The 14,652-nt window shown below is 44.4% G+C and overlaps 1 long non-coding RNA gene across 1 annotated transcript; it reads left to right on the top strand.

Annotated features, from left to right (window-relative positions):
- Nucleotides 1-110: 110 nt before the first annotated feature.
- LOC131383177 (uncharacterized) lies at nucleotides 111-13,202 on the top strand. Its single transcript, XR_009212992.1, has 3 exons — nucleotides 111-888; nucleotides 3,306-3,411; nucleotides 12,927-13,202. It is a non-coding gene; the product is annotated as an uncharacterized LOC131383177 (long non-coding RNA).
- The last annotated feature ends 1,450 nt before the right edge of the window (nucleotides 13,203-14,652 follow it).

Here is a 14,652-nt window from a genome sequence, read left to right as displayed (position 1 = left end):
CACTTTCCACGCCCCCACGGCCACACCCGGGTCCCAGTCCCCGCCTCTCTCTGTCTTCGCCCCGCCCCGCCGGCCCCGCCCATCCCCGCCAGCCACGCCCTCCTTCCTCCCAGCACCCGCTCCGCCCCGCGGCGAGTCCCGAGGTCAACTGCCCTTCCCGGCCAGGGCTCGGGACCTTCGTCTCCGCTGTCATGGGGGACAGAGCAGAGGATCTGAATGGATGGCGCCTCTTTGAGGGGCCTCTCTGGTGACCGAATCCAACTTTCCCTGAGCTTCTGAGTTTTTGAGGCAACTGTTGACAGACTACGTTTTCCCAGCCAGAAGAGCCAACATTTCTAGGGATTTCTTCGCAGCTTTGTTGTTAAAATACCGCCTAACACTTTGTGAGCCCCACCATGTGCCTATCTTGGTTAGCAATTAATCTACAGTGGTCAAAGAGAATGCAAGAAGGCTGCATCCTGGAACACACGTGCCTGCAATAGGTCAGAGCAGCTGTTGGCACTCTCTGGGCAGGGAAACTGACAGCAGCTCTTTACTCTGCCCCCTGCAGTCGTTCTGCAGCGGTGAGAACACCGAGGCGAGGCGTTAAAACAGGCTGGGCCCTGCCCCTGCCTCTTCTTTCACCTTCCCTGATCCAGCCGGCCTCCACCTGCCGACCTTCACCTGCCCGGGCCCATATTACCCCTTAACCATGTCTTTTCCTTGGCGCTCGGCATATTTCTTTTTCAGCTGTGACTCCGTTCCATTCATGCTCTAGACTTACACCTGAAACCGTTTCTCAGAACCTTCCAGTGGAAGCTGACTTTTCTCTTGGATGCAAAAAGTGGCCGTTTAAACAAACAAAAGCCTGTTCAGCCAGAGTGGGTTCCAAGATTTGGAAAAGTCCAGGTGACCGGGAACATGGATGCTAAACTTCTGCTGAGCCTAATAATTATTGTTATATTCGATACCAATAGGAGAGACTGCTCGACCCCTTGGTGCCCTCCCCGAGCTCCCACGCCTGTTCCACCTCAGGCCTTTCCTGTCTATTCCAATTTGGTCACTTTCTTGTCACCACCTTAGTCCCAGCCAGTGCCCGGCCCAGCCATACTGAAGCCTGAGGCAAAGGCAATTTCAGTAACACCAATCCTGTCTTTAATTAAAATTTTAATATTTTGTTCATAATGGGATTTTTCCATTATCTTGGTTTTTAGTTTAGAATATTACCTTTTTTTTTTTTTTTTTTGAGACAGTCTTGCTCTGTCGCCCAGGCTGGAGTGCAGTGGCACGATCTCAGTTCACACACTGTAACCTCTACCTCCTAGGCTCGAGTGATTCTCATCCCTCAGCCTTCTGAGTAGCTGGGACTACAGGCAAGTGCCACCCCTTCCAGCTAATTGTTTTGTATTTTTAGTAGAGATAGGGTTTCACCATGTTGGCCAGGCTGGTCTCGAACTCGTGGCCTCAAGTCATCCATCCACCTCAGCCTCCCAAAGTGCTGGGCTTACAGGCATGAGCCACCACACCAGGCCAATATTACTTATCTTTTTTTTTTTTCTGAGACGGAGTCTCGCTCTGTCGCCCAGGCTGGAGTGCAGTAATTACTGAGACTTCTCCTTAAATTTTGCATCCCAGGCTGGGGCTGCACTCGCCTCACTCAAGTCTGATTCTGGACATCATCATCCTTTACCTGGATTATTTCAAAGCCTCCTTGCTCCCATTCTTCCCTCCTACAATCACCCCTTTGCCATAAAACCTGGCTGACCTTTTAAAAGCATGACGCAGCTCCTAGTTCCAGAGTTGACTTGCTGTGTGACTTTGGTCAAGTTCCTTAAGCTCTCTGTTTCCTCATCTATAAAATGGAGGTATAAATACCTCATCACCTCATAGGGTTGTTATAATGATAGACTGAGTTTACACATACATAGAGAGAGACTGCACACTTAAAATCTAAGCAAGTTCTCAGTAGTGTTAACTATTCCTCATTATTATTGTCATTGCATCACTTCCCTTCTTAAAACCCTTCAGTGGCTTTAGAATAAAATCCGAGTTCTTCCCCATGACCCTTAAAGCCTCACACGTCTGGCCCCTGCCAGCCTCTCCAACTTATCTCCAGCCCCACTCGTCTTCTGTCTGTGTTTTCTAAGTCCGCGAGGCTCTCTTCCACCGTGGGGCCTTCACACATGCCATTCCTCATCCCCAGAATGCTCATTGCTACACCTGTTCATCATCCAGGACCTTCAGCCTACGTGCCACCTCCTCACAGGGGCCTGTGCTAATAACCTAAAGATCCCCCACGGCCCCTCGCATCTATTTCACTGTCACAGTGCCTGGTCATCTCCACCACAATGTCGATATATGAGTTTGTGAATTTATTAGGTTGGTGCAAAAGTAATTGCGGTTTTTGCCATTCAACGTAATGGCAAGAACAATTTCATCTTATATGTATTGAATACCTGCCAGGTATGAGTCACTGAGCCAGGTGCTGGGTACAAGGTCCCTGCTCTCAAAAAACTTACAGAATTGAAAATAATGGCAAAAACCGCAATTGCTTTTGCACCGACCTAATACTTCTTTATCGTGCCTTTCCCCAGCAGTTCTCAGAGGGTGGGGTGGGATGGGATGACTAACCATCTATCAGGTGGGCTTTGGGATGCAGTATTGTCGTTTAGTGGGCAGGGCTAGTGATGTGCTGGGCAGCCCCCTTGGGAGAAAGGCTGTTGGTGTCTTGACTTAGAAACACCTTCTGTAGGATGAGAAGCAGGGACCTTATATGTCTTTGAGACCTTATAACTTCTTTGAGAGCAGGGACCTTATATGTCTTGTCGCTGCTGTGCCCCCAGCACCTGGCTCAGTGACTCATACCTGGCAGGTATTCAATACATATAAGATGGTGGCTCACGCCTATAATCCCAGCACTTTTGGAGGCCGAGGCGGGCGGATCACCTGAGGTCAGGAGTTCGAGACCAGCCTGGCCAACATGGTGAAGCCCTGTCTCTATTAAAAATACAAAAATTAGCAGGGTGTGGTGGCGTGCGCCTGTAGTCCCAGCTACTTCAGAGGCTGAGGCAGGAGAATTGCTTGAACCTGGGAGGCGGAGGTTGCAGTGAGCTGAGATCACGCCACTGCACTCCAGCCTGGATGACAGAGCGAGACTCCATCTCAAAAAAACAAAACAAAACAAAACAAAATATATATATGATGAAAATGTTCTACCAGCCTCATTACAGTTGAAAACTGCTATATAACTAGTTATGCTTATTTAAAATGTCTTGGATCTAAAGTAGGTCCTACTATGTCTTATTTGCTAATTGGTTCAATTTCAGATTCTTCTGGAAGAAATTGTAACCGTGCCCATTCTCATCAGCAATGGTATGGGGTTGTTGAGTTTCTTCACAAGATTACTGACTCATGCATTTTGCTAATCAGTAGGTAGGTTAACAACTAACTGTTTCCTAATGCTAGTACATGTTAAAATAAAGCTTTATTAACTTTATCTACATAGTATGTGGGTGTCTGGAGGACAAATGTATTAGTCCGTTTTCACACTGCTATAAAGAACTGACTGAAACTGGGTAATTTATAAAGGAAAGAGCTTTAATTGACTCACAGTTCAGCACAGCTGGGGAAGCCACGGGAAACTTACAATCATGGCGGAAGGAGAAGGGGAAGCAAGGCACCTTCTTCTCAAGGTGGCAAGAAGGAGAATGAACACAGGAGGAACTACCAAACTCACTGAGTGAGTTCTCCGATCTCCGATCTCGAGAACAGCATGGGGGAAACTGCCCCCATGACTCAGTGACCTCCACCTGGTCTCTCCCTTGACACGTGGGGATTTGGGGGATTACAATTCAAGATGAGATTTTGGATGGGGACACAGCCAAACCATATCAACATATTTCCAAATATAATAGAGAAAGAGATCCAGAGTTCCTCCTTTAGGGCAGTCAAATCTGTCTTTACTCACAGCTTCCAAAACTGAAAAGAAAAGAAAAGTACCAATTTTCCAAGTGCATTAAGAGAGCATATGAAATTTGGTAGGGTGAATAATTCCGAAATTCACTATCCTGTTGAGTTGAGCAGTCTGGAGGAATAGGCACTTGGCAGAGACGTGGGAAAGAAGGATGGGGCGGGAGCATACCAGGGATAGGGAGCAGCCCCTTATGCTCTAGAGGTTTGATGTTTCTAGCCTACTCATTCTAGGTTTCTGCACGAGGCCCCTGAAATAAAATACAAACTAACAAAAGAAAAACATACGAATGTATTTAATGTAAATTTTACGTGACATGGGAGCCTTCATATGAAAATGAAGACCCAGGCCGGGCGCGGTGGCTCAAGGCTGTAATCCCAGCACTTTGGGAGGCCGAGGTGGGCGGATCACGAGGTCAGGAGATCGAGACCATCCTGGCTAACATGGTGAAAGCCCGTCTCTACTAAAAATACAAAAAAATTAGCCGGGCGTGTTGGCGGGCGCCTGTAGTCCCAGCTACTCGGGAGGCTGAGGCAGGAGAATGGCGTGAACCCGGGAGGCGGAGCTTGCAGTGAGCCAAGATCGTGCCACTGCACTCCAGCCTGGGGGACAAAGAAAGACTCCGTCTCAAAAAAAAAAACAGAAAATGAAGACCCAAAGAAAAAGTGAAACGTATATTTTTTCATGCTTAGGTTTAACGAAGAGTGGACAGTCGTGGAGAAATATGATTGGAGGGCAAAAGCATCTGATCTAATTGTGATAACCTGGAAGGAACTTAGCAAGGCCTGTTTGCTCAGGCTCTTCTCTGTGTCTTCACAGACAAGGATGTTCCTTTCCTCCACCTAAAGGTGGGGGAGACACTTAATCCAATGAGAATCTTATAACCGCCAGGCGCAGTGGCTCATGCCTGTAATCCCAGCACTTTGGGAGGCCAAGGCAGGTGGATCACCTGAGATCAGGAGTTCAAGACCAGCCTGGCCGACATGGCGAAATCCCCTCTCTACTAAAAATACAAAAAAATTAGCTGGGCATGGTGGTGCACCCCGGTAATTCCAGCTACTCAGGAGGCTGAGCCAGGAGAATCGCTTGAACCCGGGAGGCAGAGGTTGCAGTGAGCTGAGATCGCGCCACTGCACTCCAGCTTGGGTAAGAGAGCGAGACTCCATCTTTAAAAAAAAAAAAAAGTCTTATAACCTGCTTCAAGGGAGAAGGGCAGGAGAAAAGTCAGACAGTCCTTCCTGCTTCTGCTGTTTTTCAAATGCCAAGGTGCCATATTTTGAGGAAGTGTGTCTTGAACCCCGTCAACCACAATAAAAGAAAATTTAAAAAAAAGTTTTGTAGACATAGAGTTTCACTCTGTCACTGAGGCTGGGGTACAGTGGCATGATCATAGCTCACTGCAGCCTTGAACTCCTGGGTTCTAGCGATCCTCCTGCCTTGAGCCTCATGAAGAGTTGGAATTACAGGCACGAGCCACTGAGCCTGGCCAAACAACTTTTCAAAGAAGTCATCTGTGTAGTGAAAGAGGTAGACAGATAAATGGGGAAAGGATGGGTTCTGTGGTCCACGGGTGGTATGGGGGAATGGGTACAGAACTGCTGCAATTCCTTCTGCGTGAGGGGGCAGGGAACTGGGGGGCTTTGCAGAGCAGGGAATGGAGACCTGAAATGTGGTGGAGACTGAATTAGTGAAAGTCTTCAGAGGAAGAGCAGAGCAGGCAGAGAGAACACAGCGGGGATCCGAGGGATAGTCTGGGGCCAGACTGTAAATGACCTGAATGCTCAAATCTTAGCCAATGTGACTCTCAACAAATACAGGTCCCCTGAAGAAATGAGTTACATTTTCACCATGTGGTTTTGTAACTGTGATGATCTTGTAACTGTAATTGTGATAGTAAATAACTCTCACTTAGAAATATTTGGGTTTTGTATTGGCTCATTTTTTGGCAAATAGGCACACCCAAGGAGATATTGGACGAAAACATCTAATCAACCTATGGTTTACCGTAACATGTAAATAACTTTCACGTCGCAAGGTGCAGGAACGATTAGGAAAATGAAGCTGAATTCTTCTTTAGTGATCAACACCAAAGGCTCTTTATCAGAAGCCGGTTTTTCCTTCCTTTTGGTGTCTGGCCGATACAGGTTATTTTCACCAAAGTTGAGTCTCAAAGGCTGAGCGGGACCTGTGTCACTGATTTAAGACATCAGAATACTGCACTGAGAAAGAGGCATATTAGAAGTTCTGTGGAATGATTTTTAAACAGTGGCACAGATAGAACTCCACTCTGAGATCATCCATCCCTCCTGCTGCTATGATACAAAACCCTCCCAGCCTCACCTCCTGGCAGAGTCGCCTTTGATAACACTGATGACTCTGTCTGGCCTCCTTGGGGAGAGAGGAGGGGACTGTCTCTCAAATTTAGGCCAAATGCAGAATAACTAACGACCACCTTGTGGCCTTCCGGGCCGTAGCTTCCTCTCTCTAAACTAAGGGAGTTCGTCTACGTGACCTCTAAATCCTTTTCTTATCTCAGCCCCCAAAGCTGTGCTGTAGCTCCCCCTAATGTCAGCAGGCAGATGGTTACCCCCACACGGCTCAGGCCTCTCCGGAGCCCCCTTCCCTGATCCCCCCTTCCTTTTTTCATAGCACATCTGCTTCTAATTACTGAAGAATGTACTTAATATATGATGCCTCTGTTGAACGTAAGACTTTTGGGGGAAGGGGTTCGGCCTGTTTTGTTCACCAATATATCCCGAGCACCTGAAACAGTGCCTGGTGCCTGGCACCTGGTGGAGACCTAAAACATATTTGTTGAGTTCAAAGTGTTGAATCTTGAGGCATCTTCTGCCAAATTTATTTTTTTCATAACTTCCCCTGTTGTTTTTCACTTACCATGTAGGTTGGTCGTTATCTTGTTCCCCAGTGCTGATTCTTAATTCCTGTTGTTTTGTAGGTTGGTTGTTATCTTGTTCCCCACTGTTGATTCTTAGTTCCCTGGTGTGGTCGACCGAGTGATTGCCCCATAAAAATGTCCACATCCTAATCCCCGGCACCTGTGAATATGTTACTCTGTGTAATGAAGTCAAGGATGTGATAAAGTTAAGGATCTTGAGATGGGGACATTATCCTGGATTATCTGGGTGGGCCCAATGTAATCATAGTTTCTTCATATTGATAAAGAGATAGAAATTATAGAAAAGGGCTGGGTGCAGTGGCTTGCACCTCTAATCTCAGCATTTTGGGGTGCCGAGGAGGGCACATTGCTTCAGCCCAGGAGTTCAAGACCAGCCTGGGCAACATGGCAGAACCCTGTCTCTATTTTAAATTATAAAAATTAAAAAAAAATTTCCAAGACTGCTTTTCAGGCCACTTATAAGTCCAAAGTGACACTCTATGATTTAAATGACCACAAATCCCTCTGTTGATGTCTGGCAGAACGAACAGGCTTTTGCTTTGACCAGAGCTTTCTTGAATACAAGAGTTTTTAAAGACAGTAGCTTCAGTAGTTTTTCAAGATGGACTTGGAACCCCTTGTCTGTATGCTGTTTTAAAAGGGTTCTCCATTAAAGACTTAAATGTAAAACCCCAAACTATAAAAATCCTGGAAGACAACATACACAATACCATTCTGGACATAGGAACAGGCAAAGATTTCATGGGGAAGACACCAAAAGCATTTGCAACAAAAGCAAAAATTGACAAATGGGATTTAATTAAACTAAAGAGCTTCTGCATAGCAAGGGAAACTATTAATGGAGTGAATGGGCAACCTATAGATGGGAGAAAAATTTTGCAAACTATGCATTGACAAAGGCCTAATATCTAGTATCTATAAGAAAATTAAACAAATTTACAAGAAACAAACTAACAACCCCATTAAAAAGTGGGCTTAGGACATGAACAGACACTTTTCAAAAGAAGACGTTCATGCAGCCAACAATCATATGAACAAAAGCTCAGCATCACTGATTATTAGAGAAATGCAAAACAAATCACAATGAGATATCGTCTCATACTAGTCAGAATGGCTATTATTGGCCGGGCGCGGTGGCTTATGCCTATAATCCTAGCGCTTTGGAAGGCCGAGGTGGGCGGATCACTTGAAGTCAGGAGTTCCAGACCAGCCTGGCCAACATGGTGAAACCCCGTCTCTACCAAAAATACGAAAATTAGCTGGGTGTGGTGGTGAGCACCTGTAATCCCAGCTACTAGGGAGGCTGAGGCAGGAGAATCACTACTTGAATCTGGGAGGCAGAGGTTTCAGCGAGCCAAGATCATGCCACTGCATTCCAGACTGGGTGACAGAGCAAGACCCTATCCCCACCAAAAAAAAAGCTATTATTAAAAAGTCAAAAAACAGCAGATGCTGGTGAGATTAAGGAGAAAATGGAATGCTTATATGCTATTGGTGGGAGTGTAAATTAGTTCAGCCATTGTAGATGACAGTGTGGTGATTCCTCAAAGACCTAAAAACAGAAATATCATTCAACCCAGCAATCCCATTACTGGGTATATACCCAAAGGAATATAAATCATTCTATCAAAAAGACACATGCATGTGTATGTTCATTGCAGCACTATTCACAATACCAAAGATATGGAATCAGCCTAAATGCCCATCAATGCTAGACTGGATAGCAAAAATGTGGTACATATACACCATGGAATATTATGCAGCCATAAAAGATAATGAGATCAGCTGGGCATGGTGGCTCACGCCTGTAATCCCAGCACTTTGGGAGGCTGAGGTGGGTGGATCACCTGAGGTCAAGAGTTCGAGACCAGCATGGCTAATGTGGTGAAACCCCGTCTCTACTAAAAATACAAAACATTAGCTGGGCATGATGGCGGGCGCCTGTAATCCCAGCTACTTAGGAGGCTGAGGCAGGAGAATCGCCTGAACCCAGGAGGCAGAGGTTGCAGTGAGCCGAGATCACGCCATTGCACTCCAGCCTGGGTAACAAGAGTGAAACTCTGTCTAAAAAAAAAAAAGAATGAGATCATGTCCTTTGCAGGAAGATGGATGGAGCTGAAGGCCATTATCCTTAACAAACTAACACAGAAACAGAAAACCAAACATGGCACATTCTCACTTATAAGTGGGCACTAAATGATGAGAACTCATGGGCACACAGAGGGGAACAATAGATGCTGGGGCCTACTCGAGGGTGGAGGGTGGCGGGAGGGAGAGGATCAGGAAAAATAATGTATAACATATACTGGGCCTAATACCTGGGTGAATAAATAACCTGTTCAGAAAACTCCCATGACACAAGTTTACCTATATAACAAACCTGCACATGTACCCCTAAACCTAAAATAAATGTTAAATAATTCTTTTAAAAAATATATAAAAATAAAAGGGCTCTCTGCCCTGAATTGTTTAAGTAGGGATGCAGAGCATTATCACTGCCTGAAATTATACTATTAATACATATTTATATTTATTGCTTGCCATTACTGTCATTTCATTTGCTTATGATCTGTTACTTCCATGAGGGTGGGAACTGAATTTACTTTGTTTGCTACTGTATTTCAATGCCTGAATTGATGCCTGAGACTCCCTAGGTACTAAATAAGTATATGTTGAATGAATGACTGAGAGTTGACTAGTGATGAAAATGCAAGAAATTATTGAGCAACACTTTGGGCTACTTCTCGGAAGAAATAAATGATTGCAATCCACATGCAGTTTTAAATGATGAGATTAGAAAAGCAAAAGCAAGCCATCTTGGTTTGTTAGTTGTGAGTGTCAAGAGGCAATTAAAAAGGAAACCTGTTGACATGTGAAGGATGAACTGAAAAAATAAATAAAAGAAAAATAAATTAAAAGGAAACATGTAAGCATGGGGGGTGGGCACAGTTCTATCCAGCTTTAGAAATTAGCCTTTGGCAGCTGGGCGAGGTGACTCACGCCTGTAATCCCAGCACTTTGGGAGGCCGAGGCAGGCAGATCACAAGGTCAGTAGATCCAGACCATCCTGGCTAACACGGTGAAACGCCGTCTCTACTAAAAATACAAAAAGTAGCCAGGCGTGGTGGCGGGCACCTGTAGTCCCAGCTACTGGGGAGGCTGAGGCAGGAGAATGGCGTGAACCCGGGAGGCAGAGCTTGCAGTGAGCCGAGATGGCGCCACTGCACTCCAGCCTGGGTGACAGAGCGAGACTCCGTCTCAAAAAAAAAAAAAAAGAAATTAGCCCTTGGCTGTCTCTTTGCAATTCAAGTATTGGGGAAATAAAAGAGGACATGGGGCCATTATAAAAATCTATTAAGAATCTTGGGTTTTGGCCAGGCACAGTGGCTCATGCCTGTAATCCCAGCACTTTGGGAGGCTGAGGCGGGAGGATCACGAGGTCAGGAGATCGAGACCATCCTGGCTAACACAGTGAAACCCCGTCTCTACTAAAAATACAAAAAAATTAGCCAGATGTGGTGGTGGGCGCCTGTAGTCCCAGCTACTCAGGAGGCTGAGGCAGGAGAATAGCGTGAACCTGGTAGGTGGAGCTTGCAGTGAGCCGAGATCACACGACTGCACTCCAGCCTGGGTGACAGAGTGAGACTCCGTCTAAAAAAAAAAAAAAAAAAAAAGCCAGAATCTTGGTTTTTGCCTTACGAGTCAGTGGGAGAGGCCCCTGTCTTGGCCACTGTGTTAGTCCGTTTTCACACTGCTATATAGATGCTACCTGAGACTGGGTAGTTTATAAACAAAAGAAGTTTAATTGACTCACAGTTCTACATGGCTGGGAAGGCCTCAGGAAACTTACAATCATGGCAGAAGGTGAAGGGGAAGCAGGCACCTTCTTCACAAAGTGGCAGGACAGAGAGAGAGCACAAGGGAAAGTGCCACTTTTAAAACCATCAGATCTCGTGAGAACTCCCTCACTATCACGAGAATAACATGGGGAAAACCACCAGGTTTCTCACCAGGTTCCTCCCTTGACACATGGGGATTACAGTTTGAGATGAGATTTGGGTAGGGACACAGGGCCAAACCACATCAGCCACTACTAGGCAGCCCTTTTAAAAAGAAATAATCATAACATAGGAAAGAATTTATGTACAAGGTGACTCATGGCATCATTTTTTATAGCAAAATATTGAAAAAATAAAAATGTCCATCAATAGGGAGTCAATGTTTACAAATATGGTACACAACACAACAGAAAAGTATTCAACTATAAAAAGAATAAAAAGGGTTCACTGCACATAGTAATATAGAAAGATCGCCAAGATGCATCATTATGTAAAAAAGACAAGGCTCGTGGATACAGGAAGGGGAACATCACACTCCGGGGACTGTTGTGGGGCGGGGGGAGGGGGGAGGGACAGCATTAGGAGATATACCTAATGCTAAATGACGAGTTAATGGGTGCAGGAAATCAACATGGCACATGGATACATATGTAACAAACCTGCACATTGTGCACATGTACCCTAAAACCTAAAGTATAATTAAAAAAAAAAAAGAGATACAATGAAGAAAAAAAAGACAAAAAGACAAGGCATGGAACAATCATATTATGTTCCATCTTCTGTGTGAAAGAAGGAGGATACAATAAAAATGTATTTCACGGTTTTTTCTTTTGTTTTGTTTTTCTGAGACGGAGTTACGCTCTTGTTGCCCAGGCTAGAGTGCAATGGCATGATCTTGGCTCACTGCAACCTCTGCCTCCCGGGTTCAAACAATTCTCCTGCCTCAGCTTCCCGTGTAGCTGGGATTACAGGCAGCTGCCACCACGCCCAGCTAACTTTTTGTATTTTTAGTAAAGACGGGGTTTCACCAAATTGGCCAGGCTGGTCTTGAACTCCTGACCTCAGGTGATCCACCCACCTCGGCCTCCCAAAGTGCTGGGATTACAGGCGTGAGCCACTGCTCCCGGCCTGTTTTATTTTTTTATAGTGGTAAACATACATAAAAAAATTGACCATTGTAAGCATTTTAGATGTATAGTTCTATGACATTGAGTACATTCACATTGTTGGGCCACCAACATCATCATCATCCATCTCCAGAACTTTTTCATCATCTCAGAGTGAAACTCTGTCCCCATTAAACATGAACTCCCCATCCCACTCCCCGCAGGCCCTGGCAACCCCCATTCCACTTTCTGTCTCTGTGAATTTGACTGCTCTAGGAACCTAATGTAACTGGGCTATATTTGTTCTTTTGTAACTGGTTTATTTTACTTAGCATAATGTCTTCAATGCTCACCCATATTTGCCTGTATTTATCTTTTTTTTTTTTTTTTTAACTCTGAAAGGATACAATTGTGCTGATGACAGGGATTACCTGTCAGGGAAGTAGGAATAAAGGAAGAGAAGAAAGGGATAGGAAGAAGATTTTTAAAATATCCTTTTCTGTCATTTAAAATTTTTTTAGCCACTTCATATATTACTTATTCAAAATGCCAAATTTTGAACACCATGAGCAATAAAGTGAAAGGAAGAAAAAGGAAACTTCAGTCTTTGCTCAGTGAAGGTGTGGGTCATTAGCTGGACCTGACCCAGAGCCCCTGACGCATCTTTGTGGCCACTGAGTTTTTATGTTGGTTCCATATCCCATGATGGATTAAAAACTCCCCAAGTCCAGCCTGTGTTTTGCACAGGGTGGGGGGCCCAGTGACTTGCACAGTTGACAGAGAGCTGGCAGCCTCTGCAGAGGTGATGCTTGGTAAGACGCGTAATGTTGAACCACATAAAGAAGGCTGTTTGGCTAAGACCCTCTGGGTTGTGTGGAATTATCTTTAATGCACCAGACAAGAAGATTGTTAACCAGCCTTGTTACCAACAATTTCTTATGACCATGGTAGGGCAGGCAGATGATTTGAGGATTATCGGGACGCTGACAAATCCCCTGGGCCCTGACAATCTCATTTAGAAAAGAATCAAATCTGTTTATTGCTGATAATAGATGGCATGCCCCCAGGTTTGCTTGTAAGTAATATGTGCATTGCTTTTTATTTTTTTCTTTTAGCAACAGGAGCCAAACTTGGATTCATCCTGATAAAGTAGACATTTGGGACTTCGTGTGATCTAATTGCTCTGAGCTGTTCCTTAATCCCCATTTGCTAAACCTTTGCATCGCTGCCCACAATGGCATAAACTACCTTGATACAGGATTGCAAAATGGTCCACCCAAAAAAGGAGCCTCATAATTGCTGATGTGGCTGAGATTCTCTAGTGCACCCTTCCTTGTTTTTATTTGTTGTTCTAAGAATTATTTAAGTAAAAGAACAAAGCAAATCTTAAACTTGTCTCTGTGATAAGGTGAACCTCGGAAAGCAAAGTCCATTTCTTCATTCATCTCTGCTTTCACAGCAACAGGTACAGTGGCTCATATATAATAAGTTCTTGACAATGTTTGTGGGATTGCCTCATTCATAAACTATCATAATTGCTCCAGTGAAATGTTCTCAGATATATGAATTTTGGTAGACAACATTTGGAAAACCAAATAGAGATTAATTTTAATTAGATCTGTAAATCTCTTGGATTTATAAGAAATACAATGCCAGCCAGGCACGGTGGCATGCATCTGTATTCCCAGCTACTTGGGAGGCTGAGGTGGGAGAATCACTTGAGCCCAGGAACTCAAGTCCAGCCTAGGCAACATAGTGAGACCTCATGTCTTAAAAAAAAGAAAGAAGGAAGGAAGGAAGGAAGGAAGGAAGGAAGGAAGGAAGGAAGGAAGGAAGGAAAGAAAGAAAGAAAGAAAGAGAAAGAAAGAAAGAAAGAAAAAAGCTATATGACAACATCTAAACCTATGCATATTGCTAGTATTTCTTACTTTTTTTTGAGACAGCGTCTCATTGTTGCCCAGACTAGGGTGTAGTGGTGTGATCATAGCTCACTGCAGCTTTGAACTCCTTGGCTCAAGCAATCCTCCCATCTTAGCCTCTTGCGTAGCTGGGACTACAGACACATGCCACTGCACCTGGCTGAATTTGTTCGTTTTGTAGAGATCAGGGTCTCTCACTATGTTGTCCAGGCTAGTCTTCAACTCCTGGCCTCAAATGATCCTCCCACCTTGGCCTCCCAAAGTGCTGGGATTTATAATATTGCTGGTATTTAATCTTATCCATAATATCGCAATGAATTTTTCAAAGTATCTGCACAAGAAAAAACTTCTAAGCATATAAGTTAACATCTCCTTTAGCAGGATCTGCCTGAAGCTTGAAGGTCTTTTGACTGCTTCCATAGGTAAGTTGCAGATAAAATCACTTACACAAACTCCAGACTCAGATACCTCTAGATGTCTATACTGTCCTTCTACTCTGGGGATCCATTAGTGCCAGCCTCAGGAAGAAGGCATTTACTGGCCTCTAAACTCATGCTTTCTCATGTTTCTTCATTCTAATTTTCTGCCTAGTGAAACAATATTGTTAGCCCTATGATTTCCAGCATCAAACAAGGCCCCACATGGGGATTTTGTTACTAGTTTCCCTAGACTTAGAGAATTTTTACAATTTCTCAGGAAGAAAGACCAAACCGTTAAACATCTATTTCTTCTGTTAAAAAAAAATCCCATTTAGTATTATAAGTAATAATATGTTTATTATAGACAAATTGAACTTGCAAAAATAAGTAGGTACATAGGCAAAAAGCTAACACCTGCTATGGTTTGGATGCACCCTTCAAAACTCATAGTGAAGTTTCATTGCCACACGCTTAATAGTCCCAGCTAATCTGGGGGCTGAGGT

The sequence above is a fragment of the Hylobates moloch genome, unplaced genomic scaffold (genome assembly GCF_009828535.3).
Source record: "Hylobates moloch isolate HMO894 unplaced genomic scaffold, HMol_V3 SCAFFOLD_4, whole genome shotgun sequence".
Taxonomy (NCBI): Eukaryota; Metazoa; Chordata; class Mammalia; order Primates; family Hylobatidae; genus Hylobates; species Hylobates moloch.
This window is presented reverse-complemented; position numbering and strand designations above follow the sequence as displayed.